Source organism: Macrotis lagotis, chromosome 7, assembly GCF_037893015.1.
Source record: "Macrotis lagotis isolate mMagLag1 chromosome 7, bilby.v1.9.chrom.fasta, whole genome shotgun sequence".
NCBI classification, from domain to species: Eukaryota; Metazoa; Chordata; class Mammalia; order Peramelemorphia; family Peramelidae; genus Macrotis; species Macrotis lagotis.
Genome location: NC_133664.1, coordinates 20,694,095 through 20,704,485, shown reverse-complemented (window position 1 = coordinate 20,704,485; position 10,391 = coordinate 20,694,095). Strand labels below are relative to the sequence as shown.

At 38.3% G+C, this 10,391-nt stretch overlaps 1 long non-coding RNA gene across 1 annotated transcript in view; it reads left to right on the top strand.

The window, feature by feature from the left end:
* Window positions 1-1,279: 1,279 nt before the first annotated feature.
* The window catches only part of LOC141493634 (uncharacterized), a 28,287-nt gene continuing 19,175 nt past the window's right edge, over window positions 1,280-10,391 (top strand). The window contains exon 1 of the long non-coding RNA XR_012470265.1: window positions 1,280-1,540. This is a non-coding gene — a long non-coding RNA (uncharacterized LOC141493634). The remainder of the gene's footprint in view (window positions 1,541-10,391) is intronic.

Genomic DNA, 10,391 nt, shown 5'->3' with positions numbered 1-10,391 from the left:
TCACTGAGAGCTTAATTTTTAAAAAAGGAGCCAGGGGCGGCTAGGTGGTGCAGTGGATAGAGCACTGGCCCTGTCCAGCCTCAGACACTTAGTCATTACCTAGCTGTGTGGCCTTGGGTAAGCCACTTTAACCCCATTGCCTTGCAAAAACCTTAAAAAAAGAGAGACAAGCACACACATACACACACATCATAAATATAAAGTGAATAAATAGAAATTTTTAAATTTTTAAAAAGAGCTGAATAGATAATGAACTGGAAGGGGAGAGACTGGTACACTAATATGACTGAGGAGGTGCAGAATCATCAAGAAGTCATGGCTCAGACCAGACTGGAGAACTGGATTTAACTTTGCCTCCAGTGGGATTGAACTGGGACCTAGTCAGGAACCCTATGAGACAACTAAGTTGAGGGAGGCTTCAGTGACCCAGGGTACTTCCTAACCTCTTGTTTTTATTTTTCTGACCTGCTTTTTTGGCACCTTGCAGACTGTTCTTCAAATCCTTGGCAGTATTTCAATATATATCAAATTGAACCTTTGGCCTAAATGTTTACATCCATTTCAACACTGGCTATTTAAATAGCATCTTTGCATAAAATGTTTAAAGCACATGATAGATGTAGTCACATCTTTACAATTCAGTCCAATGAGAAATATGTAATATATATGTAATATGTGTAATATAAATTACACAATATAATATAATATATTATAAAATATATGAAATATATAATAAGTATATATATATAATACAAGTCAGAATGCTATGCATTAGAGACCATGAGATGAAAAGCAAAGTAGCCCTTCATAGTCTAGGACTACTGACCTCCCTGACTTCTAGCCCCAAGTAAAATCTCACACTGTATGGGAATCCTTTCCAACTCCTCTTAATTCTAGTGTTTTCTCTCTATTGATTATTTCCTACTTATCCTTGATCCAGTTTGTTTGTAGGTAGTGTTTTCCCTATCAGACATTAATCTCCTTGAGGGCAGGGTCTGTCTTTTACCTCTTTTTGTTTTCCCATCCCTTAGTCCAGTTACTGGAATGTACTGGCTGCTCATGAAATGCTTATTCATTGATTAAGGAAGAATTTGCCTATAAATATAAAGTAAAGAAGAGTGTAATCAGGTTAAGGGAAATATGTGAGGAAGCAGTATTGTGATTCTCATCAATCAAATTGAAAAACAAGGACAAATGTTAAATTACTTGGCCGCTTGTTGCAAAACAAGTGAGTAATGGCATGTCCTAAAACAGGAAACAAATCTGCTATGGAGGCTACTTCTGTTCATGCAAGAGCTGAATGTGGGGTCTTCCTCCGATCTGCGAGTTCCTTCTTAGGAGAGAACTCCTCTGAGGCAAAGACATTTTCTCTGCTAATGAAGGTCTACACATTCTGTCACAGAGAGTTGCCTAGCACGCCAAGATGCCCCATGGTTATTATTTGTCAGAGCCAGGCCATGACTGAGATCCTCTGCCTTCAAGACTGGGACCATTCCGCACATTCCATGGTCCCTGAATAGAGTGGGACCTCCACAAAAAGGTACTAAGCTCTCTGGCAAGCCACTCATCTCCCCTACCTACCCTCTGTCCTGCCCAGATGAGATTACTGAGTGTCCCTTTGGGGCCATGCTTTCTCACCTCCATACAGATGTGCACGCTTTCACCATCACCTGCATTCTCAGTATCATCCGCATTTGTTAAAATTCCACCCACGCCTGACACTGTCTCTCTCCTCCCCCTCCCTGGGCTTTCCTGGCTTCCTTTAAAAAAAATTACCATCCTTCAAGACAAGGTAAGCCCCCCCCCCCACCCCCTTTTTTGACCTTTCTTTGTATCCCCCTCAAGGTCTAATTCATAGTAGGCACTTCATAAATGGTTGCTGACTGACTGATGTTATCTTCTGCCTCCCCAATTAGATGTTATCTCTCTTCTCTGAGCTACTTGAGAACTCTAAGGCTTTCTTCTATTTGTCACTCCCTGTTTTGCCCTCTAGTTGAGTTGTGCACTTCTCTTTATCCCTATAAATAGAACATAGATTCTTTATAAAGCAGGGACTTGGTCTTGTTTTTTCTATGGCCCAATGCCCTTGGTCTAGTGATTTGCTCAATACTTACTCAGTAATTTCTTTGAATAGATATGAATGAACAACTTAACAATTAACCTTGTAAAAATTGCCACATCGAAATGAATATTTTGGAACTGGTTCCTAAATTGAGTAAGAAGGAGAGACTGGTTGGATGGCCTTTATTTTTTAAATTTTATTTATTTATTTTCATCCATTTGTACATACATATTTTCAAGTTACAAAATTTCCTTCCTCCCTCCCTTGTCCTCAGCAATGAACAGTCAGGTTAGTATTATACATACATATTTTATGTACAAATTAATGTTAATTATTTTCTGTATGAGTAATTAGGATTAAGGGAAACAGATACATAAGAGATAATTTTTATAGAGTTTCATCAGATTCTGGAGGGTTGAGTTTTGTGTGTGTGTGTTGTATGTGTGGGTGTGGGTGTTTTGTTTTTCCTCCCCAGATGAGGATAACATTGTCCTGGCTCTCTGAACTACTGAGAGGAGCTGCTTCCATCAAGGTTGATCATCTCACAATGTTGTTGTTCATGTGGACATTGTTCTCTTGGTTCTGCTCCCTTCGCTCAGCATCAGATCCCATAAGTCATTCCATGCTTCTCTAGAGTTCAATCATTTTTGGTTTATTGTAGAACAATAGTATTCCACAATATTCATATACTATATCTGGTTTAGATATTCCCCAAGTGATGGGCATCCTCTCTATTTCCAATTCTTTGCCACTACAAAAAGGGCTACTATAGCAGTGGCTAGGTGGCACAGTGGGGGTTGCTAGGTGGTACAGTAGATAGAGCACCAGCCCTGGAGTCAGGAGTACCTGAGTTCAAATCCAGCCTCAGACACTTAATAATTACCTAGCTGTGTGGCCTTGGGCAAGCCACTGAACCCCATTGCCTTGCAAAAACTTTAAAAAAAACTAAAAAAAAGGGGGGGCTGCTATGAATATTTTGGAACATGTGAGACTTTTCCCTTTTTTTTATAATTTCTTCTGGATTTAGGCCTAGAATTGCAATTGCTGGGTCAAAGGGTATGAACAGTTTTCTTGTTCTTTGGGCATAGTTCCATATTGCTCTCCAGAAAGGTTGGATCTATTCACAACTTGGATTGCCTTTAGGAAGTTGATTACACCAAGCTTTGGATAACCCCCTAACTTCTCCCTGAAATACAATTGCAACTTCTAAACCCCTTTACTCTGCCACCGGCACCACCTAGCTACAAGTCATGGATTAGCATAGTCTCTGAAGAATTTAAGTTGGTGCCTCTAACAGCAATGGAGAGGCCATCCATGGTTGGGTAGGGATAGGTTATAACAACATATTACACAGGATGAACTGCTCAGGAAGAAAATCAGATGGGATTTCATTGAAGAAACGTATGCTGGGTACAAAAATATATATCAATCATCTAACAGGAGCAAAGATATTCAAAGTATGACCCACAGACCACACTGTATACTTTCCATTCCAAGTCCAAAGATCTAGAGCAAGGCCCCCAACATTTTGGTTGAACCCCTTGGAACTGATCTCCCAGAATACAAGGACAACAGTCACACAGGATGAGAACCAAGGTTGGCCTCCCATCTCCATCACTGAAGGGAGGGATTACAAGATAATAGATCATAGGGTGCAAGTAAAATATAAACCTACTCTGTCTGCAAACCAGGTAGAGCTTTTTCTATAGGCACAAATCTCTTTGCCTTCCTGCCTCTGCAGTAATAAAGAATGGTCTTCAGTTGTAGCTTATGATTTTTTAAAAATTTTATTTATTTAAGGCAATGAGGTTAAGTGACTTGCCCAAAGTCCCACAGCTAGGCAATTATTAAGTGTCTGAGGTCAGATTTGAACTCAGGTCCTCCTGACTCCAGGGCTGATGCTCTATCCACTATGCACCTTATAATTTTTTTGTTTAAAACAAAAGAAAGTAATCAATCCTGTGCTAATGATGGCCAAAAGAACACTCATATACCCTCTTAACCCTTAGTGATTTGCTGTCACATTGAAATTATTCCAATTTGGCTAAATATAGAATCAAAGCCATTAAAATTTGTGTCATTCATATAGATCACCAATATGTCATTAGCAAAAACATCCAGGAGTAGTCTCTGAGATCCCCAAACCAGAGATTCTTAGCCCGCCACCTGGATTGGTGGTAATCATTTTGGGAGGTTCATTGCCTTTATTGTCTTTTTTTATTGTCTTTTTTATTTGTCTTTTGCCAGGAAATTCCCAGGAAAGTCCAATAAGATTTTTCTTTCCAAATAACTACAATTTTCAGTCTTTTCTGCTTTCAGTTTTGGAATTATTTACATAATACTTTGGATTATTATTGTTATCTGACAATTGTTTAGCTCGCAGACTTTTTATTCTTGGAGATGAAAAAAAGAACACAAAGAAATATTAGATATTTCCTTAGTACTAAGTTGAGCATTTGAAATAGGGCTTTAATTTCAAAACAATCTTTGAACTTGGAAATAGCTTTATAAATTGGTAGTCAAATTAAGAATACTGAATATAAGTAAGAAATATAATATTCCTTGAAATAAGAATGTTTTTTATAATGTAAATTATTTTAAATTACATTAATATTCTGTGCGGCTTCTGCTTTCTCTCTATTCTAATCCTTTGTAAGTATTATGTGAAGAATATTTTAAAAACAGCAACAAAATCACATTATAGCCAAAAGTTATGACAGTGTTTTATTATATTTGCATACTTAAACACTCCAGACTTGGGAATACAAAAGTAAAGCTTTTCAGTGCATTGGTCATACTCTCCATTGCATCCAGAGCCTTTTTTTTTTTTTTGTCTTTGTTCAAATTTGTGACTTTAGCCCTATTGGGGACTCCTGGTATGGAAATTCTCTCACCAATGCTGATTGTTTGTGTGAAACTTAAGAGTCTTAGTGAGTTAACTGGGGTATTGTGTCTAAGTGGCTTGTCCAGGGTCACAACTAGTGAAGTTGGAAGGAAAACTTGAGCCCAAGTGTTTCTAATTCTAAGGACAGCCGTCCAATGATTCCTTCACACTGACACCTTGTACATCAGCCTTCCTGATCCTACCAGAGTTCTCATCTTTAACCATGTTCTCTATGATCTATTTTGCAGATGCCCTTCTGTGTATCTGGTACCTCTCCTTTCTCAAGGGCATGGGTTATTTCACATTTTTCTTTGCATCCTGAACAAAACTTGTTGATCTGTAATATGCAATTTTAAAATTATGCAAGAACATGTGCATACAACTTTATTTACTTATAACATATGGTTGCTTCAGTATTATAGGAATCTATTACATACCTGGTCTATTAAAACAATTCTTTATATGGAATCTGTGGTCTTCTCACAACTTACTGACCTCCCTGTTGTTTAATTGGCAAAGGTTTCTTGGCAAAGATTCTAGAGTGGTTTGCCATTTCCTACTTCAGCTCACTTTACAGATAGGAAAACTGTGGTAAATAGGGTTAAATGACTTGCCCAGGGTTCCACAGCTAATTTGCAGTAAGATTTGAATTCAGGTCTTCCTGACTCCAGACCTGGTACTCTAGCCACTGCATCATCTAGCTGCCCTCTGACCTCCCTGGATTCTCACCAACTAAAATCTCACCTAAACAAGGATGGGAAACATCTGGTCACTGTCCACATAAGAACTATGAAATCATTTGGTCCGGCGCTGGCACAGCAGCCACAAGTGGGACTCAAAATTCAATAAATCTAGGAGCTTTTTAGGGGTGAATTAATTAAATGTTTGACAAAATATAGGTTAATTTTTAAATTGATAATTTTATGTGGCCCTAGAAAGATGTTATATATATATATATATATATATATATATATATATATATATATATATATATTTCTTTCTTTCTTTATATACATATGTATGTATATATATATATATCCAAATAGTCCTTGGTAGAAAAAAGTTTCCCCACCCATATTCTACAAGAAGTCCTCCCCCAATCCTTTTTCATTCTAATGCCTTCCCTCTCAATTATTTCCTATTTATCATGCATATAACTTGCTTTGCATATATTTGTTTGCTTGTAGTCTCTCCTATTAGACTGTAAACTCCTTGTTGGCAGATCTATCTTTTCATTCTTTTTGTATACCCAGGAAACTAGTTTGCCCAGAGTGTAGAGTATGTAAAGGGGAATATGACAAAATAAGGCCAGAAAGTTAGGCTGGACCAGGCTTTTTTTTATTGGGGAGGTAATGAGCAGGAGGTTTTTTGAAATGTCCTTGGCATCCTAAAGAATAGCTTCAAAATGTGGATAGATGAGAATCAGGGAAATTATTTAAGATCTTAATGCACTATTGCAATAAAGAAGTAAAGTTTTTTTTTTGTCCTTCATTTCCAAAGAAGACCATAACTACTAATAATAGTACTTTATATAGGTCTTAAGGTTACAGAGTAAGGCCTGGGAGGAAGGTCAAGTCATCTCGGACCATTGCTAGTCCTCTTGACTTTTGTCTTGCCGCTTGCCTTCAATGGCTTGGAGGAGAGAGTGAGGCTGATGACAGTTGGAGCTCTGCCTCACTTCAATCCAGTCACCCTCGTGATGTCATTGGTCCTCTTCTAGAAAGAAGGAAGGACAATATACTCAGCATAGTTCCTATTACATAATGGTGTATAATAAATGTTTAATGTTTGATTATACTCCTGGTTAGATGTAAAGGGGGAAAGGGAGAAATTCGAGTGGCAGTGGTGTGGCCAATGAAGAAATGCTCAAACTGGCTCTCTTTTTGCTTGTTCTATATTTCTGATGCTTAATATACACTAAGCTCTTAATACATACATGCTTGGGTTTTTTTTTTTTTGGTTTTGGGGTTTTTTTATGCAAGGCAAATGGGGTTAAGTGGCTTGCCCAAGGCCACACAGCTAGGTAATTATTAAGTGTCTGAGGCCGGATTTGAACCCAGGTACTCCTGACACCAGGGCCGGTGCTTTATCCACTATGCCACCTAGCCGCCCCTCATACATGCTTGTTGACTGGCTATAATATAGAAGCTAAAGAATCACTGGTAAATCAAGTTCTTTCTTTCTTTCTTTCTTTCTTTCTTTCTTTCTTTCTTTCTTTCTTTCTTTCTTTCTTTCTTAGGTTTTTTGCAAGGCAAACAGGGTTAAGTGGCTTGCCCAAGGCCACATAGCTAGGTAATTATTAAGTGTCTAAGACTGGATTTGAACCCAGGTACTCCTGACTCCAAGGCTGGTGCTTTATCCACTATGACACCTAGCTGCCCCTAATTTCTTAAAAGCTGAGAAATTTTCATTTTATTTTGGTACAATTTCTCAAAATCATCATTCTCATAATCATCCAAACTAACCCCTCATTTTACAGATGAAGAAAAGGACTCAAAGTGACTTGTCCTGGGTCAGTTATAAGTTGTAAGTGACTGAGGTAGAATGTGGAAGTGAAGCAGTTTGATTGGAGCAAAAGATTTGCACAGTAGAGGAGTGGTGGTTTGGAACTGGAGAAAGCAGAGGGTAGAATGAGAAAATCTCATTGCATCTTCATCCAGGCCATAGCTTCTTTTGTACTAATACTTCCTTTGTATAATAATCATAATCAGTGTTTCATGCTATCAGCTAAGAGCCCAGAGAAAAGCTTTGCCCTGTAGTGTGTAAGCTGAGATAATTAGCAAGTAGGGGCCCTAGCCTTGAAAACAAGGACTGATCCCAGAGACCGGTCAAGTAAGGTAAGTCACATTTCTATACATCTCTATGCTTTACAAAGGCCTTTCTCATCACAATCTTCTGAGGGACAGATACTACAGGTGCTATCCCAATTTTAAAACTAAGGAAAATGAGACTTAAATAAGTATGGCAACATTCAGGATCTCACAGGTAGTAACGACTCAGCGTAAAGACTAAAAACTTATGTCAGATGTCCAGACTTAACTTCTTTCCTAAGCAACTTTCCCTCAGCAATAACTGCCCATCGGATGTCCTGGATATATCTCAAACTCAAATCCCCTACTTTGATCCAAACTCCATGTAGTTATCAAAGTGATTTTTAGAAAGTACTAAATAGGCTGCCTCTTCTGACAGAATGTAGTCTCCCTGAGGGCAGGGACTTTCATTTTTGTCTGTGTCCCAGTGGCTAGCACAGTTCATGAATTAAAATGATATATTATTAATACATTCATAAATGCTTGTGGTTGACTGATTGATAGATATTGCTCCTCACTCCAAGTCTCTGGCACTTTTCAAGATAGTTTCCTCTCTGTTGCAAAGCTTCCTGGGCCGTGTCCAATTAGAGATCCGCACTCTCTTCATCTAACTCAGACGCCTACTTTGGACGGAGTTCTCTTCCTGAAGGGGACAGCTATTTTTCAGTGTGAGCCTCCCTCAGCCTTCCTGCGCCATGTGCATTGCTACCTATATGATTCTTCCAACCTTTGATTCTAGTTTTTATCTGACCTCCAGGAAAAAAAAATGAGCCAGGTCCAGAAGATAGGGCTCAGAACATTGCACAACCAAAAGAACAGAAACCTAAAGAATATGGGGGCCATACAAGCAGAACTTGTTACCGTGACCACATTTCCATTGGCTGAGATTTCCCATGGGGATTCTCATATCAAAGGAAGATTTCTCCTTTCTGTCCCAGACCCTGTAATTTCCAAAACACTTATGCTGGCCCACCATTCAATCCTGATAGATTAGAGTATCCTAGGTCATAAACCCATGGAAAAAGTTGAAGCAAAGGTCTCAGCCTATTGCACAAAGCTTAGTTTTTTTCTATGATCTTTGCTCAGTTAGGAAAGTTAGATGTTTGTCTCCAGGCTTGTAAATGTTTCCTCTGTGTATCTTGTGCAATCTTTTTATTCTCCTCCCTCCATAAGTCCACAGCCAAGACCTATCATGACAGCACCCAACTGTTGGAATGCTGAGCACTTTTTTTTTCTATGAACTGTTCCTTAATATGTAAACAGTTCTTGGAAAGAACATGAAATACCTATTACAAACTCAAACCACATTGGAACTGTTAAAGAATGAACTTTTTAAAATAAATAAAAAATAAAAATAAACACAAAAAGATAAAATTAAAAAAGAAAAGTCTTTTCAATAGTCCTTGGAAAAACAAAATTACAAGTTTTTTATAAAGAAATTTCTATCAAAAGTGTACATTGTTTCCATTAAACATTTTTAGGCAAGGATAGAAAGATACAACAAGTCATGTAGTATCTAAGGTCACTTAACAAGTCATGGACTCCTAGAATATTAAAGATTGATCCTCCATCTAGTTTGACCCTCTCATTTTTTAGATAAGGAAACTGAGGCCCCCAAAGCAAAAGTCACCTTTAACTCTGTACTTGGATTCCAGATGGGGTTAAGGTTAAAAGCATCAACAGCAAAACTTCTCATCATATTCCCTTTTCTGGTTAGGTCTTACTGTTCATAGGTTTCTCTTACTTAACAGAGTAATGGTAACAGAAATCCTTTTCTTGTTGAATTCATCTTTTCCAAACCCTGTGACTCATGGGCTAACTGGAATGTAAGAAACATACTTTTGCTCCCTGAAAAAAGATGTAAAAGACTGTAAGAATATGGGGATGCCTAGGTGGCACAGTGAATAGAGCACCAGCCCTGGAGTCAGGAGTACCTGAGTTCAAATCCGGCCTCAGACACTTAATAATTACCTAGTTGTGTGGCCTTGGGCAAGTCACTTATAACCCCATTGCCTTGCAAAAACTAAAAAAAAAAAGACTGTAAGAATAAAGCATGAGCCAAAGCAGCAGCCCCCACTGGCACTGCCACACATCGTAATATCCTCAGCTTTTTGTTCAGAATAGCCCTGGAATTTGTCTATCTATAGATGGGAAGGAAAGAAGCTCAGTCCTGTCCCTGTTCTGAGGCCCCAAAGAAATCAGTGTGGGTCTATAGAAACCCATCAACAAGATTAAAATAAGATTAATATTTATCTACCTACTCTCAATTCCCCAATAATTTCAATTTCTTTCTGAGAAATTGAACATGTGATACAGATAACTCTGCTTTTTGATCCTCTTTGGTTAGTAATATGGAGATTAGGAAGAGGGTGAAAGCAGTAACTATGAGTAGAACACTGGTGTGTACAGGTCAAACTAGTCTCTTCTCTTCTCTTCTCTTCTCTTCTCTTCTCTTCTCTTCTCTTCTCTTCTCTTCTCTTCTCTTCTCTTCTCTTCTCTTCTCTTCTCTTCTCTTCTCTTCTCTTCTCTTCTCTTCTCTTCTCTTTTCTTCTCTTCTCCCTCCTCTTCCATTTCTTTCCTTATTTTCTCTTCCCAGTTTCTCTTTCTTTGCTTACCTAGAAATATCATAGCCACT